Source organism: Aotus nancymaae, unplaced genomic scaffold (genome assembly GCF_030222135.1).
Source record: "Aotus nancymaae isolate 86718 unplaced genomic scaffold, 86718_ANA_hifiasm-v0.15.2.pri h1tg000058l, whole genome shotgun sequence".
Classification (NCBI taxonomy): Eukaryota; Metazoa; Chordata; class Mammalia; order Primates; family Aotidae; genus Aotus; species Aotus nancymaae.
In genome coordinates, this window is record NW_026988472.1 from 41879675 (window position 1) to 41900261 (window position 20587).

At 40.4% G+C, this 20587-nt stretch overlaps 1 protein-coding gene across 10 annotated transcripts in view; it reads right to left on the bottom strand.

Moving 5' to 3' along the window:
* Positions 1-20587, bottom strand: part of REPS2 (RALBP1 associated Eps domain containing 2) — a 285301-nt gene that overhangs the window by 219890 nt on the left and 44824 nt on the right. For 8 of the 10 annotated variants that reach the window (XM_064364499.1, XM_064364494.1, XM_064364493.1 and 5 more), the window contains exons 1-2: positions 5542-5624; positions 5328-5451 (exon numbers count right to left, since the gene is read on the bottom strand). The gene's annotated coding sequence lies outside the window, so the exon portion shown is untranslated. Of the gene's footprint in view, positions 1-5327; positions 5452-5541; positions 5625-20587 lie in introns of those variants that run through there. The other 2 variants (XM_012434379.2, XM_012434370.2) reach the window with 1 other exon arrangement.

A 20587-nucleotide genomic window follows, 5' to 3' on the forward strand; every position in this document is an offset into this window, starting at 1 on the left:
AACACAAAATCAAACATCGCATGTTCTCACTCATAGACAGGTACTGAACAATGGGAACACATGGACACAGGGAGGGGAGCACTATACACTGGGGTCTGTTGACGGGGAGTGGGGGGAACAGCAGGGGGTGGGGAGTCGGGGAGAGATAGCATGGGGAGAAATGCCACATATAGGTGAAGGGGAGGAAGACAGCAAATCACACTGCCACGTATGCACTTATCCAACAACCTTGCTTGTTTTTCACATGTACCCCAAAACCTAAAATGCAATTAAAAAAAAAAAAACAAAAAAACATCATTCTGAGAAGGAGTCCACATGCTTCAGACTGCCAAGGGGGCTCCTGGCACTAAAATGATGAGAAACCCTACTCTATAGGTCCCTCTTAACCTTCCCTCAGTTCTCACATGTGCTCAAGTTCAGACCCTGGAAAGAAAGGTACAGCAGGTCCCAGGGCAAATGTTTACCACATGATTTCCTCATCAGAAATTCTCTACCAGTCCTCAATTTTCACCTTCTTTTCTTCTGCCTTCCAAGTAAGCTGTTTTGCCATCTGTTTAACCCCAGCTCTGACTAGGGTGGAGCTAGAGAGATACCTAGTGCCGTGCAGCACCCTAGTTCAGTTGCAGCTACTATAACTATACACACGCACATGCACACGCACACACGCACACATACACACACACACACACACAGTTTAAGCAAAGCTCTTGAAAATGCTTGATGCAGCTTTCATTCTCAAACCTGTCTCCATATAAGAATCACCTGGAGAGCTGTTAAAAATCCTGATGCTCAGACTGGATCTCAGACAAATGAAATGAGAATTTCTGGAGATGGACCCAGGCATCTGTATTTTTTACTTTATATTTAAAGCTCTCCAGGTGATTCTCAAGTACAGACAAGGTTGAGAATCAGTGCCTGAGAAAGATGATATGCAGACTGAGATGACTTCTGCAAAAACTCCTCTGGAGTTCCAGGAGAATCCAAATTCCAATCATTTTAGACTAAAGAGTGACAGATGATTAAGACACCCTCCCTATGCATAAACATGCATCTCTTCACTCATTCATTCAACCAATACACACTGAGTGCCTATAATGCCTCACAATGCAAGGGGTGCCAGATCCTCTTCCCTCCCCCTTAGGCAAGCTGGAAAAGTGAAGAAGACAGACAAAAAACTAGTGGAACCTGTAAGGAATATTTACAAACTCTGCTAAGTGCTATCAGGAAACAGATGCTGGGAAAGAACAAAGTGGGGAGGAGATTGCCCTGCAGAAGCATTAACCAGCAGGCCCACCCAAGGATCACCTCACTTCCTAGGGATATGGACTTCTGCTCTGACTTACTGTTTACTCTTGGTTGGGCATTTGATAATCCTGAAAGGGTAGATATTAACTTGGAAAAAAACGGTTAGCTAACAAGTAATTCTTGTCTGATGGCAATGCAAATACGTTCGTCTTAGAAAAAAATATAATAGCCAGGTTGCACTTGTATTACCCTGTAGGGCATTAATCAGGTTTATACCTAATTTAGCAATTCTATTCCAGTATCCTTTCTTTCTATGACTATAAATAAGTCTGACTCTCTATACTCTCTTGAACTAGTTTTACCATATGCTAGTTCCTTCATGAATTAATGAATCTGACAGAACTACTTTAGGCAGGATAGTAGGGACAGGCTCTGAATCCTGAAGGTTGGGAAGGAGCCAACCAGGGGAAGCAGAAAGGAAGAACAGATCCCCAGGAACCCAAGACTGCAAGATAAAATGGGCATATGGCTTACAGCAGGAAAGAGGTCACCCAGAAATGGCTAGAAGGCCACTGAGACTGGGGAACAGGTAGAGAGCAAGGGGTTGAGGTTTGAGATCAGGATGGAAAAGTAGGCAAGAACTAGATTGTGTAGGGCATTACAGATCAGTGTAGGAACTTTGAATGTTGTACAAAGTACAACAAGCAAACTACTGGAGGGTTTAAAGGAGGAAGATGGAATAATCTGCTGTGTATTTTGAAAAGATCGTACTTTCAAAAGTAGGAAAAGAGGCTGAGTATGGCGGCTCATGACTATAATCCCAGCACTTTGGGAGGCTGATGCAGGAGAGCCAGGTGAGTCCAGCAGCTCAAGACCAGCCTGGGAAACATCACAAAACACCCCCATCTCTACAAAAAGACATATATATTAGCCAGGCACGGTGGTGTATCCCTGTAGTCTCAGCTACTCAGGAAGCTGAGGCAGGAGGATCATTTGAGCCTAGGAAGCAGAGGCTGTAATGAGCCGTGATTGCACACTGCACTCCAGCCGAGGCGACAGAGTGATGTCCTGTCTCAAAAACAAACAAAACAAAACAAAACAGTTCGTAGGCTGAGACAGGCCGATCACTTGAGCTCAGGAGTTCGAGACCAGCCTGGACAACATGGCAAAACCCCATCTCTACAAAAAATACAAAAATTAGTAGGATTAGTAGGGAGTGGTGGCGCATGCCTGCAGTCCCACCTACTCAGGGGGCTGAGGCTAGAGGATCCCTTGCACTGAGGAGGTCAAGGCTGCAATGAGCTGTGATCGTGCCACACTCCAGCCTGGGTGACAGAGCGAGTCTCTCTCAAAAAAAAAAAAAAAAAAGGTGGGAAAAGAGATCACAATAGAGACAAGAGGAGGGGCTAGGGAGCCAATCCATTGTGGTATCCAGGTAAGTAGTTGAAGGTTGCCTGGTTTAGTAGGGACAAAGAGATAGAGGCAACAAGCAGTGAGATTGGAGCCACACTGCTAGGACTTTTGATGAATTCTGTTAAGGGATGAGGGTAAAGAAGGAATCCAGGATGACTACTGGGTTTCTGGTTTGTGCAACTGTGGATGGTGGTGGCATTCACCAAAACGGAAAGGACTGGGTGTTAGAGGGTCATGCATATACACACAGGTGCATGTTATTCATGACATAAGGGTATCCATCCACAATTCCCTCGGTATGACGCCCTGGGTGTGACGAGGCTAGCACACCCTTTCTGATTAGGTTCTCGCAGAGTGATCTCTTTGGCCTTCAAGATTTGTGTCATCAGGAATTAAGCTAATAGATTTCAAGCAACAAACTGGAAAATTCTAAGTGGCAGCTGAAAGTTTGGCCCAATCTTGCCCTAATTCTTATTCAACATATGCTAACTGCAAATAATTTATATTTAATCAACCTTTAAATGAAGGAAGATAATTCAGCATTAACTTCGGGTATATATAAATCTTCAGAGGTAAAAGGCAGCAATGGGTTTATAAAATAAAACTGAGAAAGCCTTATATTTATGATAAACTGTTAATCCTTTACCCAAGTGATAACTTCAACAATCCTGCTCCCTGCCCTCAGGAAATTCAGCTGCCAATCTGGGCACAAATCAGGTAAAAGACTTAAGCCTAATTTAAAATAAGCAACAAAAGTTTATTCTGTATACAATAAAACAGCTCTAACTTTCCCAGAACAAAAAATTGGAAGATACTATAATAAAGCGTAATGATCATTTACAATGGAATAAAAACTATCAGTGCCTACCACAAATCCAAATTCAATGTGATGCAACTTTCAACTAATCAAAGCAAATGACCGCTATGTGTTGCAGCAATGAACATTAAGCCTGCCTGTCAAATGACACTCCATCAAGAAACCTATTCCAAAGAACCAAATTCTGTCATACCAAGGGATGCCTTTCAAGTCCTATATTTTTCCCATTCAGAAAATATTACATGATAACAGATTACCATCAGCATCTTACTAAATAGAAAAAATTGAAACAAGGCTATTTTGCATAGAAATTAAGAGCATGGGGACTGGAAGTAGATCCTGGCTCCAAATCCTACTAACCTTATGTTCTTAGGTAAGTTACTCAACCTCCCTAATGTTCAAATTTCCATATTTGTAAGATACGAACAACAGCAGCACAATAGTAGAGACTTGCAGTTGTCCTCTCCTTGCAGGCACAGGAGAGAACTGTGTTCTCCCATCTGCTCTGCGTTGAAGCAGATTAATGTGACAAGTCCTGGCCAACACAGTATGGGCAGCAATAACTTCAGTCATGTCTAGGCCAAAGCATTTAACTACTAGAGTGAGATGGGAACAGGTGCTGTGTTGGAGGTGCCACAAGATAAAGCAGCCAGGATCACACAGTCACCACACAGAGGGCAGCTGCCCTGGGTCACACTGACCCAGTGCAAAGTGGGAAATGAACCTCCATCTTGTTGAGGCATTGACATTGTGAACAGCATTTGTTATCGCAGCTTATCCTAAGCAATGCAAACTGACACAAATACCTAATTTAGTAGGGTGTCATGAGGATTAAATGAAATAGTGTCTGGCACACACTAGCCCCCTGATAAAGATTAGCATGATGACTGCCACCTCCTGACTGGTTAGTGTGAAGGGCTTGGTCTTCCACAGCCAGCCATCTATGGCAATCTTTTCAGCCATTTGGATTGTCCTACATGGTTTCCATGAGCTGGCCATAAATCCTGAATCCACTTGCATGTCAAACAGACTTCATAGGACAGGTGTGAATAGTTAAGAGATTTTTAATCTCAGAATGAGAAAAAGGAAAAAAAGTTCATGCATACCACTATGGACATATGAAAGTAATCTGTATCACAGTGAATTATCAGAGGACCTTGGCACATCCCTTGAATAATCACCTTTTTCACAGATTTTTAAAACCAATCCTGAGGCGGTAGAAATATCGCTAAGAGTTGGGGGCTTTGCTTCTTGTTTAAATTGTAGAAAGTGCTCAAGCATATAGTGGGTTGAGGGCAGAAATGGCAAGATAAGAAAATATTAAATCAGAACTTTAAGAAGATAAATTCATTCTGCCAAAATTTTGGTAGCCCCCAAGTACTTACTAGCATCAGAATAGTGCTTTGGGAACTGAGAATTAAAGGCTGAGCACTGGCAGGGATGGGAAAGAGAGAAAAGGCAGAATTCCACTCAAACTACCTTGTTACTCTTCCCCTAATCCCTAACAGAGCCTTCAATAACATTATAGATACCTCAAGTGGAAAATTAAACTCAATGTGATTATTTCCCACAGGCTCTAGAATTCCTGGCCCAATCTCATCCTGCTAAAGAATAAAATCTATTTTAACTGTAAATCAGTTAAAATGAACTAATCTCAGCTTACTGTCTGAATTTTCCCCCCATTTAAAAAAGAAAGAAACTAAGCTACCTACCTGCTAAGTTTTATTTTATTTTGCAGAAGAGTTGGAAGAAGCAAGGAGAAATTCCACAATAGTTTAAATCCACTAAAAATGGTTCTTATAAATGAGCAACTTGCCATGGATAATAAAACATACAAATGTGAGATACTCACCACATTTAATACTCTCTATCCGCACCGGGAGGCCAGATTGTGCTGCAGCAATTAATTTCAGGGCAATGTAAAATTGTGTTGGACCAAAATAACCAACCCGCTTTGCACCACACAGTTCTGTGATCTGAGAACAGACAAGAAAAACAACGCTGAACACCCAATTTCACAACAGGAAAATGAAATAAGATACATGATGAAATCTCAAGGGTTTCACCTAGTGGCTAATCAAAAAAGTCCCTTGAGAACCTTTGTGTACCCAGTGGTCAATTTCCTCTTCCTTCCATTTGCAGGGAGGCTTTTGATTCAGATTACTAAATTCTACCTACGCATGACGTTTCAGAAGTGAGTCACAGATTATTCCTCCTCTTCCAAAGAGAAAACTAAAGGTGACAAAGGCTAGCTGTTGCTCTGGTTACAAATGAGAGTGACTTTTTCGGGAGTGGATGCTGATGTTCAAAGTCTAGAAAGTCACTGGGGTGAAAAGAGAACAGATTAGTCATTACCACTACTCATGGATTATTCTAGTTTATCTAAATTAAAAGTGAATTTATTATTTTTATAAAGTCTTCAGGCAAAACAATACCTTAATCTTTGAAATTACATCTTGGGCGCTCAGTTCGGAGGAACAAAAAAGTTCTATACACACATTTTTCAAGACATTGCAATAATTGTCAGTTTCCATCCCATAACCTGAAACAATAACATCCTCCTCCCCACCTAGATTGAACTCAAATGTTACTTTTCTGTAGCTCCTTTCCACCTCCCTGATACAGCTTATTTTCCCAGTATATTCTCAGAGTACTCTATCCAAGTATCTAATAATGTCCATCACATGATACACTGTCTTTGACTTGCTTCAAAATAAAAGGAGGAAGGGGAGGAGGTATGGCACATGGGTGAAAGAAGCATAACCAAGAGTTAGTAATTGTTGAAGTTTGGTGATGGGTGCGTGCTTTTGAAAATCTCCATATTCAAATTTTTTGTGACTATTTCCAAATTTATCACATTATAATTATCTGCTTATCTCTGCTTCCCATTAAAATGTCTTCTCTTCAAGGGCAGGGGGCAACTTCCATTCATCTCCTAGCATAAGGATAGGCACCCAAGATACAGTCAATAAATTCTCTATCAAGTGAATGAAACATACCCTCAAAAATAAAATATCTCTGAGTTTTATAACATAGCTCTTATTGTGAATATATACATTACACATCTTACACATCTTAAGATATCCCACACATGGAAAAAAACACATCAACATTAGTATAGTTCCAACATCAAGACAGTTGTCCTGCAGAAAAACTCCTAATATTAAGAAATTGTAGGCCGGGCACAATGGCTCACGTCTATAACCTCAGCACTTTGGGAGGCCTCAAGGAAGATCGCTTGAGGCTAGGAGTTCAAGACTAGCCTGGGCAACATAGAAAGACTCCGTCTCTATTTTTAAAAAAGAAAAAAAATAGTAATCCTTGGTATGTGAAAAAAAATAACAACTGTATTTTCAGTGATTGTTAATTTACTATCAAGTTAACTTTCAGTTGCTCCATTACCGTAACTACCACATCAAACTGGAAAGCTCTTTACTACAGATAACTGAAATTGCTGGTAAAACATTTATGGTACTTGAAGACTAATATCTTAATCTGACATTAGCAAACGACCTTATTTACCTTGAAAACTGTCCTTTGGTCCCATATCACCACTAGAATCATTGCTTTGGAGCCAAAGTAGAATATATACACATAAGTGAGTAAAGCCCATAGGTTACTTTTCTTGCTCTTTGTACACCAAACCTCCAAGAGACATGCCAACAACATTCTGAAATATTCAAGCCTCAAGGAAGAGAAAAGAATTATAAGCCTTTGGAACTTACACATAGAGCCTCATAAGCCTAGGATTTCTGAATTAAAAACAACAAGAACAAAAAAAAAAACCACAACAGGTTAGTTCTGAAAGGTGTTTTTTCATTCATCAAGGTTCAAAGTTTTCTAAGTTTAAAGTCTCCATGGAAAAGCTCTAAGTTGTGGGTAGAAATGTCTAATGGTATCTAAAGAAAATAAGGTGGAAATAAAAAACAAAGTTTATCCCAGATACTCAATTAGTGGAGATCTTTTTATATCATTGCTCCTTGAAACAGTACAAATCACTGAGCTTTCTTCAAAATAAAGGGAAAAAAATGAAAAGATTCTACTCCTTTTCTTTAGTCTAAATTCCAAACCTGTAACACTTCCAGCTGGATCCATCTTAGGTTACACATTGTGCAAATTCCTAATACAGAATAAGAACCTATGGACTAGTGTTTTCTCAGGTGGAAGGCAGGAGATGAAAAAAAAAGGAATAGACGAAATCAACTTCCTTACAGCTTACAGACATACACTAAATGGCTGAGATGCTGGATACAAATCAGAAAAATTTACCGACCATTTGGGAGAAATCTGAACAAAGTTCTGGAAGGAGGTTGAAGGCCACTAAAATAGCTTCCCTCCTACCTAATTCTGCAAGATTAGGTTACTGTGCTGAGTAACCAGTCCACACATGCTCCAGTTCGCCTGAAATAATACTTTCTTTCCTGGCTGAAATCTAATAAATTTTCAGAACTGTTCAAAAGTTTAAATAAGCTTATCTCTTTCAAGTATTATTAAAGGTTTCCTTAGAAATATTTAAAAATGTAAAAACTCTTAGTGGGAGGACCTGGAAGAATTCTCCAAGAGCACCCCTATTTTCTACTCTCCCTCTGCTCCAGCTAGCAAAATCCAGATTCTTTGCTCTTGCCTTGACTGTTCCAGGTCCTGTCCCCAGACACGCACACCTTCACACACCAGCTTCCATATTCTATGCAATAATTCACACATTAGAAATAAGATTTTGCTTTTTTAAAGAGAAAGGGTGTTATAATTCTTTAGAAACATTCTTTGAAAACATCTTTAAGCATCTGTGAACACATAATGATCCAAGATGTAAGCTACTCCTACCTCGCAAATCAATTTTGGAAGCTATGCTATCTTTTAAACCCCCAAGACGCCATTTAATTTAGGTCTAGTAAGCCTACAATAAACTATAAGCCAAATCCAGTCCAGATGCTAAATACAGGCTATATTGGCATAGGTTATGGCCCAGATCTGATTTGTCAGCATTCTTGGCCCAAGGCCCAAAACTCACCCCAGTAGCAGGGAAGACTCAGCCTGCCACTCTGGCTCAGATGTAATCTAAAAAAGGAGAAGACTCTGGGCAAAAAAAAAAAAAAAAAAAAAATCAGGAACATCACTAGTGGAAGCAAGGATCAGTACAGCATCCAGAAACCATTTGGCAATATCCAGAAGAATTACAATTTACTTTTTGACCTAGAATTCTACAGCTAGAAATTCATATTCCATTTTACATTAGCAAAATGACATATGTATGTGGTCATTAATACAGTATTGCCTAAATCACAGACTAGAAAACTAGAAAACACTTAGAGGTCCACCATCTAAGATATTAGTTTAATTAATTGTGGTTGATATACACAATGGAATTCTAAGCAGCTCTAGTGGACATTTGCCATATCTGTGACTCCATCATCTTTTGAAAAGTCTTTCTCTATTTGCAGAAATTTCACCTATTACAAGTCTCACCTCCCAGTTTAAAAGTTGAGAATAAAATTCCCAGACTCTACTGAAGCTAAGATGCAAATGTGTCACCTAGTCTCCACTAATCAGACACACCCACACCAGACTTTGCTTTAGAAGTGAGAAATGTAAGGCAAGAGGCTCTGCTCAGACCTTCTACTTTTGCAGGTGTCACTGCTAGGCTGCCTTCCTTGTGCAGGAGTGGAGGTAGAAGCAGTTGCACACAAGTCAAATACCTAGCATCTGCTGTTCAGTGGAGGCAGCAGCATGGGTGGCTTCCACTTACTACTAATACTATGTGTGTCTTAGGGCTTTGTTTCTGTGCACTCAGATGCCAGTCTGTTCCTCCAGCCCTCCAAAGGGTTCCATGAGCTACCTAAAATCCTAATCCCTCTTTGACTTAACCATCTGGGCTGGATTCAGTTGTTTGTCATAAAAAACACCAATTAACAAAGAAAGAGGAAGCTCTTTATGTGCCGATATAGAAAAATCATCATGCCAAAGTATTAAAAAAAAAAAAAGCAAGGTGCACAGAAAGCAGTTGTATAATAGGTATCATTTCTTCTGAAAGAGGGTTGAATATAGATGCATTTATTTATATTTTCATAAGCCATCTCCAGAAGTTGAAACAAACAAAATTGGCTTCTGGATGCCTTCAGGGAAGAACACAAGGTGACTACGTCACAGTGGGGAGAAAGAGGTTTTTTTTGTTTGTTTGTTTTGCTCTTTTCTGTTTGTTTGTTTGTTAGGAGAAAGAGTTTACTGCATATTATTTTGTACCTCTTCAATTCTGAATCATGTGGATATATCATCCATTTTATTTTTTTAGACAGGGTCTCACTCTGTCATCCAGGCTAGAGAGCAGTGGTGCAATCACAGCTCACTGCAGCCTCAACCTCCCAGGCTCAAGTAATCCTCCCACCTCAGCCCTCTGAAAATAGCTGGGAATACAGGCACATGCCATCATATCTGGCTACTTTTTTTTATTTTTTGTAGAGATGGGGGGGTCTCCCTATGTTTCCCAGGCTGGTCCTAAACTCCTGGACTCAAGCAATCTGCCTACCTTGGCCTCCCAAAGTGCTGGGATTATAGAAATGAGCCACCATACCTGGCCATTATTATCTATTAAAAATAAAATCAGAAAAGTTGTAAAGAATACAACCTAACCCCAAGTCAGCAAGAAATATTAAAAATGTACCCCAGAACCATTTCCCTTCTATCTGCTATAATTTCAAAACAAAGTACCCAAGTGGGATTGAGTCCCATTTGGGTCACCAGGATTTTGTTACCCACACAATGGGTGGGTTCAATCACTTGGCAGGTTATAGTCCAATGACCCCAACCAAGGAGGATATAACAAGGGGGTTTTATTACTCGCAACAAGTAAGGAAGTCAATGAAGATAGTTCCCCAAAGCAGTGCCTCCCCAAACAAAGATGAAAAAAAGGCTTTTATTGGGCTGGTTAGCTGAGTCATTGTACACAGAGGTGGAGTAAAAAGGAGTGCAAACACCAATCATGCTTCTACCTACATGTATAGAAAATGGCAAATAAGCTCCTCACTGGATGGGGTTTGAGTATGGTAATGAGGAGAGTTTGCCAAAATTCATCTGCAACTCAGGCATCTCTGGATCCACGGGATTTTTGCTTCTCCAAGACTGAGCTTCTACATGGAACTTTTTGAAACAAGAACTGAAGGTACAACAGTTATGCACACTGCAACCTTGAATTCCTGGGCTTAAACCATCCTCCTGTCTCAGCCTCCTGAGTAGCTGGAACAAGAGGCATGTGCCACTGCACCCAGCTAATTTTTTAAAAAAATTGTAGAGACAAGGTAGGTCCTTTTTCACAGTACACACCCCAAAAACTGGGGAACCCTGGGTTACAGCTGAACAAAGCTTCAAGAGTCTCCACTCACCAAACTCATATTTAACTCACAGTAGTTTGCTTTATTAAAACTAGCTATCTTTGTCAAAGGTGGCACTGTCTAACTGGGTGACTGTTGAAGAAGACACCTGACCTCCCTTGGTCTCATGTACTGGCATTAGCAGTCAGACTGAAACTAGCCCAATAGTCCCATAGACAGTTGTTTTGGATAAACATAGAAACTGACCCTTCTCATCTTAAAGCTTGAAACTTGTTTGTTTTATCTGAGTTCCTTCCTCAGGAAAGGTCCTTCAGGTCTCTCAAAAAAAGTATCAAAGCACTGAAACTCACCAGATCACTGCACCAGATGCCGCTTTGCCCCTCTCTAGGTCATGTTTTCTTACACACTGTTACATTTCTTCCCTGCTATATAAATCCCTAGTTTTAATCAGTCAGAGAGATGGATTTGAGACTGAACTCCCATCTCCTCAGCTGCAGCACCAGATTAAAGCCTTCTTTCTTGACAATACTTCTTGTCTCAGTGATTGGCTGTATGGCAAGCAACAGGACCTAGACCAAACCCCTGGTATTTCAGAAACAAGACTAGATAGAGTACAGGGCTTTTTTGAGATGCACAAATTCTATAAAAAGGAATTCTATGGGTAAACCTAAAATTATGGTTTCAACCTCTCCTTCTGATACGTACTACTTCTACTTTTTACTATGATTCTCGGTACACCTGCTACATTCCCCTACAAGACTATAAGTTTCTTGAGGGCAAGTCCTGCATTTTAAAAATCATCTTTGCATTCCCTACAGCACCCATCCCATTGATTTCCAACTAAGAAGGCTCACGAAATAAAATACATATGCATCCTGGATTTTAACTCTTCATGGCATGATGAAAACCCCTACATAGTGTGTTCAGTATCTTTGAATATTGAATTATGTCACTCTATCAACCTATTCAAACAAATTAATTGTTTAAAGTCTTAAGGGATCAGAGATGCCACCTGATCATAGGATATCAAGAAATAGAATCTCAGGTAAGTCATTTTGTAATCACCTTATTCCATAAAGGAAAGCCGAAGAGAAATACAACACAGCCTACCAGAAATTTACTCAGCCTTTGCTTGGGAGGATTATATTAAAATCCAGAGATATGTTAAAAAAAAATCAAATAATAATCAGCATGCCGTTTTTTAAATAGAGATGGAGTTTCACTATGTTGCCCAGGCTAGCTTCAAACTCCTGGGCTTCGGTGTTCCTCCCACCTTGACCTCCCAAAGTGGAAGATTACAGTCATGAACCACTGCGTTCAGCTGAGCATGGTTCTTAAAGATGAGAATTCAAAGAAATTCTATACTCAGATGAGCTGCTTTGGTTGCCCCTGACTCCCATGGTGTATTCTCTCCTCTGCTATTAGAGAACTGGCAGAAAGGTCTGGGATAATCCGTGTAAAATTCATTAGAAGTAGGAACTGAGGTTCTTGCATAATTGATGGGCATACATAGGCTTGACAGAGTGATTCTACAGATTTTTTTATTATGCACCTAGATTTTTTTTCAGAAACAGAAAGGATAACAGGTGCCAATAGCAGTTGATGACAATGATCTCTTATGACTTTTGTAAACTAGGCCTTCTTTGGCAAGTCAATACCGTGGCTTTCCAAGCTGCCCAGCTGGCTGCACACATGCAGGCATGCATCACCACAGAGTCAGGAGTTCCTTGGGGTTGGCACCTGCCTGGGGTAAAACCAGGATCTAATAACTCAAGGGTGAGAAGAGGGGAAGAAGGCAAGGGAGTGAACCACTGAGGCACAAAGGAAGCATCTACCCCACTAGTTTAGAAGAAAAGAACAGTAGATTCAACAATAAGAACTAACATTTACTGAGGGTAGACTATGTGCCAGGCACTAACTTAAATGTCAGAAATTAATGACATAAACACACACATATACAAAAGTAGTCTTCACAGCAGAACTGAGTTAAAATACAAACATGGCTCAGATTACAAAAGAAAATTAGTTTTAGCATTCTGGCCCAGGTTTCGAGGCTCTGCATATCACAGAATTCTTGTACAGCTGGAGGCAGAGAAATCTCAGGTGAACACAAATATACTGCCAGAATTATATAAAGCTTTAACTGGTTCTGGCAACTCAGACTTATCTTACCAGCCAAAGGATTAGTTTTTCAGACAATTCATTTATTGACATTTTTAGTGCTTTTCAAAAATAAAATTACAGATTGAGGTTATTTGGTATTTTTATAAGTTTGTTGGTTTCTGTCCATTCTATATTTTATATGGAATACTTAATATTTTATGCACACATGCACACACACATATTCACATTTATTTTTTAGAGAAACAAGTGCCTAAGTGAGAGGAGTAGAGCAAGCAAGGACATTTCAAGTAAATAGAACACCAGTATATTACACATAGATCCTCCACATGCTTCCTGGGGGAATGAATGAATGGAAGTTTAGTCTCAGATCACACTGAAGTTCTCTCTCTTAAGCCCAAATCTAGATCAATTGAGATCCTCTAGCATAGAGCTAAACTCATACCAGAAATATCCATTGTTGGTGGGATAGGCAATCTGACTTCATTAATTTGGTTTCTTCATGGAGTTCCCAGTGAAGACCCAATCCAATTGTTAAAATGATAAATGTACCCCTCTGACATTCTGGCAGTTCCCTCTGAGGAAGCTGACCCTATTCAAAGCTGGCTGCTCCAAGGCACACTAAAGCTGGGGGAGGGCCCTGTTTATGACTGTTCTCCCCACAACAAGATCTCATGACAACCAGCACCCTCAGATCCCGTGCATCACCATGGCAAATCTAAATGGTTTTAAGGGGCTCTGCCTCAACTAACCAGAACCAAGCCCCAAACCTGTCTTGCTATTGGCCTCTCCTTTGACCTAACAGCCACATTATATTGATCAGACTGACCTCTTTTCATGACTGAATCCCCTTTCTGTGTCCAAGGTATACCCATCCATCCTCTTCCCTCTCTAGATACTTATCACTTTAAGGCTTTGTCTTGCTCTCATCTGTCTGTCCTGCACCTCATCCCCAGCTACCTGCTGGCACTTTCCTGATATCCAAATCCATAAACCTTCCCTACTCTTACATCTCTTGCCACTGAGCAATGCTTGCCAGATGGACATCCCTAGGAGTCAGGCAAATCTCCTCCTACTACCTGGAATCACCTGTAGACACTATTTCATCTTCTTAAACTTTCCACTGACTGATTTGATACAATCTACCCATCCCCCTAAATTGATAGTCCCACCACAATGCATGAGCTTAGATCTAGGTTTTTATTGCTCCCAAGATGTTTTATCCCAAGTACAGTTCACTGTCCACAGTTATGAACAGGGTGGAAGGGCCCGTCTCCAGCTTTAGTGCCCTGGGGCAGCCAGCTTTGAACCAGGCCAGCCTCCTCAGAGTGAGGCTGCCAGAAAGTCAGGGAGGCAAGAGGTGCATTTATTATTTTAACAACTGGATTCAGCTAGGTGCGGTGGCTTATGCCTGTAATCCCAGCACTTTGGGAGGCCGAGGCAGGCAGATCACCTGAGACCAGCCTGACCAACATGGAGAAAGCCCATCTCTACTAAAAATACAAAATTAGCCAGGCATGGTGGCCCATGCCTGTAATCCCAGCTACTTGGGAGGCTGAGGCAGGGGAATCGCTTGAACCCGGTAGGCGGAGGTTGTGGTGAGCCAAGATTGCGCCACTGCACTCCAGCCTAGGCAACAAGAGCGAAACTGCCCCCCAAAAAAAATCTATTGGACTGGGTCTTCACTTAACAACTGAGAGAGATTCAACACAAAAAGAGCAAGCCTTGTCCTCAAAGAGTTTCTAATCTGATTGGGGTGTATGCATCTAAGAAGTTTGAGGGAAATGATCAACACTTATTGAACAACTATTACACACTCTCTAGGCATTGTGCTTTTCTCTTTATGTGTATTGTTTCTAATATTTAAATGAATCCTACATGAATGCTTTTTCAAATAAGAATTTCAGAGTTCAGAGAAGTTATTAGAGAAATTCTCAAAAACTAGAAACCATCTGGATTGAAAGATCTTACTGCCCAACAATTTGTATTATAAATGTTACATGAATCAAATTCACTGTGCAAATAGCCAATCCCTTATTCACACAGATACCATTCATTCAGTTCTCTTAGATGGCACACGATGCCAGTGAATGGAGTCTCTGGGCCCACCAACTGAAAGACACATACTCTTTGTACCTTAGCAGCCAGAGATACATCCAAGTTAGGCCCCAATATTTCCTGGCCTTACAAATGGCTATCAGCACACATCTGTGAGAGAGGGAGCAGGTGTAAGGGGAACAACCTCAGAATTATTTTCTCTCAATAAAACTTAAGAACAAACCACAATGCTGGCTTCATCATAACTGTGCTGAAACCAACTGAGCTAACCAGAGTATACAATAGAAACTAATGAACATTTGCCATTTTTTTTGGCTGCCTGATATCAGAACCCCTTGCCAGTGTTTATGAAATTTTCCTCCTGCTTTCAGCTAAATAAGCTAAAAGTGTCAGATTCTCACTTTCCTGACTTCTTTTCAATCAGGATATAGGCACAGGACTTAAGTTCTGTCAGACACCACCCACGCAAGCATTTGTTTTTGTGTTTATTATTATTTCATAGCTTTGGGGGAACAGATGGTGCTTGGTTACATGGGTAAGTTCTTAAGTGGTGATTTCTGAGATTTTGATGTACCCAGCACCCGAGCAGTGTACACTGTACCCAATGTGTAGTCTTTTATCCCTCAACTCCTCCCACCCTTCCCTCTGAGGCTCAAAAGTCCATTGCTTCATTCTTATGCCTCTGCATCCTCACAGCTTAGCTCCCATTTATAAGTGAGAAAATACAATGTTCGGTTTTCCATTCCTGAGTTACTTCACTTAGAATAATGGTCTCCAACTCCATCCATGTTGCTACAAATGCTATTATTTCATTCCTTTTTATAGCTGATTAGTATTCTATGGTGTATGTATGTGTGTATATATGTGTGTATATGTGTATATATGTATATATATGTGTACATATACATATAATACACACACATATGCAAAATATATTTTTCTTTATTCACTCGATTGATGGGCATTTGGGCTGGGTCCATATTTTTGCAATTGTGAATTGTGCTGCTATAAACACATGGCATACAGACATCTGAATCAGTAATGAGTGCTGCAAAACAGCAAGAATAGTAGATGATTGTCTTCTACTCACAGGAGCAACATCCAGTTCCAGGGACAGCCCCACACCCAACGTCCAATGCAGGCAATGTTGATGGTGTAGGTGGAGGCATCCAATATTCAGTAGCTACCAATTCTGTGAGGTTATCTGACTGTAGTTCCAGCAGTACAGTCCCCTAGTTGTTCAGTTTTCAAGCCTTGTCCCCAGTCTTCCTAAAGAAAGATGGAGCTACCCAATATCCTGCCAATAAACTGCTTTTCTGCTTAGATTAGCCATAGGCAAGCTCTGTTATTAACAGGACTGTGTTACTGAAAATCCTGGGTTTTATAGAGGACAGGTCAAAGGTGAGCCTTGATCATTCCAGAGCTTTCAAACTTGGTTGTATCAATTATCTACTGTTGTATAACACACCACCCCAAAACTTAAGTGCCTTACAGTAACAGCATTTATTTAATTCACAATTCTGGGGGTCAGTAATTTGGGTTGAGTTCAGCTGGGCAATTATACTGATCAAAGGCAGGCACCATTGATCTCAGGTGAGGGTCACTTATGCTTCTGCAGTCAACTATTGGGTTGGCTGGGTACTTCCATTTTTCTCCACATAGTCTCTCTTCCTCCAGGAAGCCAGCCAGGCTTTTTTACAAGGTGGCAGAGTTCCTAAAGCAGCAAAAAACTGAAGCTCTACCTCACGCCTAGGACCAAAACCCACACAAGGTCTTTTCTACTCTATCCAAGGGTCAGACCAAATCAACAGGACAGCCAAGATCCTAAGGATAGGGAAACAGACTCTACTTCTTGATGGGAAGAGTTGCAACACATTTTGAGAATTCTGCAATATACCATACCTGACTATTTGATAAACAGCACAGTGGGGAGGGTGTCACAATAGAGATAATCCTAGGGAATTCTCATTTATTAGAATTGCTTATACCTAGAATCTGTGCTCTCATTACTATTTCCATGAACCATCACCAACTTCAGCCACTGATACAACAATAGCTAACTAGAAGCAATGAACACACAGTGCTGAACCAGCAAACACCACAGCCTGTAAACAGTTTGTACAGGTTAGGCCCCATGAATCTCTTACCCTGTAGGACATACTAAGGAGCATGGGCTATAGTCATGTGCCATGTAACACCAGCTCCCTGGCTTTGGCTTTTCTCTGAACCTCAGTTTTCTTCCCCCAGGACTCAAAAACAACATTATCTGCATATGAAAATAAAGTTACAGAAAAGCCTAATATAACTGTAACGGAATCTAAAAAGGCTCTGCTCTGAATTTGTTTATTACGATCTTTAAGAAGTTTAACCAAATCCCCCTACCAAGAGACATTCAAATTGGCAGACCCCACAAACATGTATTTAATTGAAACTAGATGTTTCCTTGACAACTGTTGAACTGAGAAAGGAAAGACTCCTGCAAGAAGTCTCCATGGAAACCACCCAGTCCTTGCATCTACCATTCACCTTATACTCTGGCTGGCATTCAAGCACATCAAACCAGCAATAAAAACATAAGGAAGTTGGAAGGGCTTTGGGGCAATGAAGAATGTCTATGTTTCATACAGTGAGATTTTTTTCCTGGAAAAAGAAGCAGAGTCAGTCCAAATATCTGAGGACTCAGAATAAGAAGCCTCTAAATGTTCAACACATTTTTTTTAATACCCCATGTCTTAGTTTGTTGAGGCTGCTAGAACAAAATACCTTAGACTCAGTAATTTATACACAGCAGAAATTTCTTTCCATTCTGGAGGCTGGAAAATCTAAGATCAAGGTGTCAGCAGATTCAGTGTATGGTGAGAGCTCACTCTCTGCCTCATAGATGGCACTTTCTTGCTGTGTCCTCACATACTAGAAGGAGCAAACAAGCTCCCTCAAGTCTCTTTTCTAGGAACACTAATCCCATCATGAGAGCTCTGCCCTCATGCATCTCCTAAAGGCCTACCTCTTAATACTATTGCATCAGAGACTAGGCCTCAACAGGAATTTGGGGGAGACACAAATATTCAAACCACAATACCCTAAAAACAATATCAAAAGCATAGTATATCAGTTTCCTAGGGCTGCTATAATAAAGCACCACAAATTGGGTGGCTTCAAACAACAGAAATGTATTTATTATCTCACAGTTCTGAAGACTGAAAGTCCAAAATCAAGGTGTCAGCAGGGTGGGTTCCTTCTAAGGGCTGTGAGGGAGAATCGGCTCCATGTGTTCCACCTGGCTTCTTGCAGCCCCAGCTGTTCCCTGGCTTGTAGATTCACTGCTTCAATCTTCGTCTTCATAGGAGGCTCCCACTGTGTGTCTGTGTCTTCACCTGACTGCCTTCTTATAGGGACACTCGTCATATTGGATTAGGAGCCCACCCTACTCCAATATAACCTCACCTTAACTTAATTATATCTGCAAAGACTCTTTTTCCAGATAAGGTCACATTGTGAGGTACTAGGGGTTAAGACTTTAATATATCTTTTTGTGGGGGACACAATTCAACCCAGAACACACAGCTTTTATATATTTTATTTTACCTATTCACTAAACATATGTTAAAGTCAATTGATAGCTCCATTTATTTCGTGGCTTAATCTAAATAGAAGGTTCATACTTGGTCACACGGGCACACCTAGCTACAGTGAAATGTGGGCAGTACAACCTTTATTCTGGGCATCCAGGAGCCCAGCTCAAAACTGAAGTTTCTACTGCAAAAGAGAACAAGAGAATGGATATCTCTATTACATAGGCAAAGAAGAATCACTTGGGAAAAACAAGTCTAGTGTCTAGATACCATGGCCCTTAGGTGAAAACCCACTGCATAAATGAAATCATTAAAGTTAACTGTGCTCAGAAAAGACCCTAGAACTGACATTTAAAAACTGGTTTTTTGTTTACCAAAAAACCAGAGGCAAGAGACACTCAAAGGGCACACAGTGAAGAACATCCCAAATTAAAAGCACTTGAGGGAAAAAGTCAATCATACACCTATGCATGGGGACTCATTCACATGGACCCACGTGGCTCCATTTCATAACAAAACTGAGTCAGAACTTCGGAACACCACCAAATAAAAAAGTGCTACAGTACTTAGTATTTGTGATTCTCTGACTCTGATCCTTTTAGATCCTGGGTTTTTTTTTTTTTCTTAAATAGTTTTTTAATTAAACTTTTTATTTTGAGACAATTGTTTTATATGCAGAGGTAATAAATGATACAGAGAGATCCTATGTACCCTTTCCCTACTTCCTCCCAATAGTAACATCTTGCAAAACTATAGTACAAAACCGTAACTGCAATGTTGACACTGATACAGTCAATAGAAAACATTTCCATGCCCACAAGGACCCTTCAGGATGCTTTTTTTTTTTTTTTTTTTTTTTTAATTCTGAGATAGAGTCTCACTGTTGTCGCCCAGGCTGGAGTGCAGTGGTGCAATCTCAGCTCACTGCAACCTCCACCTCCTAGGTTCTCCTGCCTCAGTCTCCCAAGTAGCTGGGATTACAGGTACCTGCCACTACACCCAGCTAATTTCTGTATTTTTAGTAGAAACAGAGTTTCATCATGTTAGTTAGGCTGATCTCAAACTCCTGACCTTGAGCAATCCACTCGCCTTGGCCTCCCAAAGTGCTGGGATTACAAGCATGAGCCACCACACCCAGCCTCATGATGCCTTTTATAGCCATCCATTTCCTTCCTGCCCTTGCCCCCTCAACCCCTGGCATGCACTAATCTGTTCTCCCTTTCTATAATTTTGTCACTTCAAGAATGTTATATAAATGGAATCATGGTATTTAACCATTCGGGATTGGCTTTTCTCACTCAACATAATTTATCTGGAGATCCATCCAGATAGTTGCATGTATCAATAGTTCCCTCCTTTTTACTGCTGGGTAGTATTCCATGCTATGGATATACCAGTTTGTCTAACCATCCACCCATTAAAGAATAGCCGTATTGTTTCCAGTTATGGGCTATCATGAATAAAACTCCTATAAAACATTCACATACTGGTTTTTACAGAAACATAAATCTTCACTTCGCTGGGATAAATGCCCAGGAGTGCAATTGCTGGGTCATAGGGTAGTTAAATGTTTAGTGTCTTTGTTTTTCAGAGAAGCTATATCATTTTACATACCATCAGCAAAGTATGAATGATTCCATTTCTCTACAGCTTTGCCATCATTTGATGCTGTCACTATTTTTTATTTTAGCCATTCTGATAGGTATGTAGGGATAGCTCACTGTGGTCTGAATTTACATTTCCCTAGTGGCTAATGATGTTGAACATCTTTTCGTGTGCTTATTTGTCATCTGTATACGCTCTTCAGTGAAATGTTCCTTCATGTATTTTGTCCACTTTCTAACTGGATTGTTTTCTACTGTTAAGTTTTGTAAGTTCTTTATATATTCTAGATGCCAGTCCTTTGTCAGATATGTAGTTTGCAAATATTTCCTCCCACTCTGTAGTCTGTCTTTTCATCCTTTTATCAGGTCTTTCTCGGAGTATTTTTTATTTTGATGAAATCCAACTTATCAATTATTTTATAGATCATACCT